The sequence below is a fragment of the Octopus bimaculoides genome, chromosome 6 (genome assembly GCF_001194135.2).
Source record: "Octopus bimaculoides isolate UCB-OBI-ISO-001 chromosome 6, ASM119413v2, whole genome shotgun sequence".
In the NCBI taxonomy this organism is placed as follows: domain Eukaryota; kingdom Metazoa; phylum Mollusca; class Cephalopoda; order Octopoda; family Octopodidae; genus Octopus; species Octopus bimaculoides.
The window spans coordinates 115014679-115016999 of NC_068986.1; positions in this window are offsets into that span (position 1 = coordinate 115014679).

Below are 2321 nucleotides of genomic sequence, written 5' to 3' on the forward strand. Positions count from 1 at the left end.
TATTTGGTTTTGTACATAGTGTTGTTCTAGAGATTGTTTAAGAAACCATAAGAAAATTATGAGTTTGTTTTAAAATTTGAGATTACATAGAAAGTATTTTGCGTAGGATATGGGCAGCTACCATGAGCACTATCTTTTGAATTTCTGCCATTTTGGGGTTTCCTGGTATCTGAGCTAGGTAGCAATCAGCCCCTTTTGCTATCATTCCTAGGGTACCTATGACAACAGGTATTGTTTTAGTCTTCAGGTTCCACATTTTGCCAATTTCTATTACAAGATCTTTATAATTGCTCAGTTTTTGGTAGGTCTTGACAGATACGTTTATATTGATTGAGACAGTCGTATCAATGATGATGAGTCATGATTTTCGTCTGAAGTCTTTCAGATGCCTATTTGCATCTATCTTTCTGTCAGTTTGAATGGTGAAGTTCCAGAGGAGTGAGATGTGATCCTTTTCAAGCACTGAAGGTGGTTTGTGTTCCCACCAGTTTTATCATGGAGCAAGTCCAGGTTTTATCAAATTACCCAGTGAATATATTGTGCAGCTCTATCATGCCTGTTGAGATACTCTGTAGGCGCAAGAAAACTGCACTTGGAGACAACATGATCAATGGTTTCATTTTGTTGTTGACATATACGACATAATGGGAAGCTACCGTTCTTTAATATGTTGGCCTGGTAGTTCCTTGTAGGCAGGCATTGATCTTGGGTTGCTATTGTAAACCCTTCTGTTTCAGATTTTAAGCCAGAAACCATTAGCCATTGATGGGTAAGGGCTTTGTCAACATCGGCATTATTCGTTCTCTTTGGGTATTTGCCATTGAGAGGTTTTTCTTGCCATTTCTCAGTCAGAATATCTAAAGCAGCAGTTTTAGCACGGGTTTTCATGCGCTTAACTTTTTCTGCAGATATTTCTAGTTCGTCTAATTCTTGAATTTGTTGCAATTGGAATTCACTTAGATATTCCTTTGCCTGTTTTGTTACTGAGTAAGATGCTTTCTTGCTTTCATGTTTTGAGACAAGTTTTAGCATCCAGTCCTCAGAGTTTTTCAGATAGGTGTCTAGGCCAATTGTGGCTACCTTCGTTGTTAATGCCAGTTGTAAAAGTCCACGGCGTCCCTCTTTTCTTGGCAGATAAAATCGTTCCATATCTGCCTTATGGTGGTGCATTCTATGCATTGTCAACAGTTTTCGTATTTTTCTGTCAAGATTAATGATATTGAAACTGTAAGTCACGACTGGTATGGCTAGAGCATTGATCGCTTCGATCCTGTTTCTTGCATTCAGCTCTGTCTTAAGTATTGCTCTCACCCTGCGAGAGCAATACTTAAGACAGATCCTTCCCCTCATCATTGAAGGCTTGATTCCGTCCCCTTCAAGCACCCCTAGGTATTTGTAGCTCTCTACTGGTTCTAACTCTTTTATGACATTCTGCTGGTCAATGTTAACGTTAGATGTTTCTGTCATTTTTCCTTTGATAAAGGTAGCTTTTGCACATTTATCGAGGCCAAATTGCATTCTGATGTCATCACTAAATTGTTTAACAACCGCTAGTAAGCACTTGAGTTGTTGGTCATTTTTTGCAAAGAGCTTTAATTCATCCATGTAAATGAGATGATTTATATTTTTATTAAACATTTTATAACCGTACTTTGCATCTTTGAGCAATTTTGAGAGAGGTATTAAGGCTAAACAAAAGACGAGTGGTGACAGTGAGTCACCCTGGAAAATGCCACATGAAATTTTTACATCTCCAGCATTTAGAGATTCATTGTCGTTGTTCAACGTCAATGTGGTTCTCCATGATATCATACTTACAGACAAGACATTTCGCAGAGTAGGCGCTATTTTATACATTTCCAGACATTTCTTAATCCACCTATGTGTTAGACTATCAAAAGCTTTTTTATAGTCTATCCAGTCTATCGACAAGTTTTTGTGTCATTTGTGACAACCTTCCAAGATCATCTTATTGATGAGTAGCTGATCTTTACAACCATAGGATCCACGTTTACATCCCTTTTGCTCATTAGGGAATATGCTGCTTTCTATTAAAAAACTATAGGTGTACTCGGTTAGGACAGATGTTAGCGTCTTATACATTGTTGTTAAGCAGGTGATGGGTCTATAATTTTTTGGTTCATTCATTTCTTCATTTTTTGGAAGCAGGAATGTCAAACCATGAACTAGCCAAGAGGGAACCGCACTGGGTTATTTCAAGACATCGTTGCAAAGTTTTGTTAGCGTTTCATGACTCTCTGGGAAGGCATTCAACCAGAAGTTAGGAATTTCATCCTTTCCTCGAGACTTCCATTTGCTTG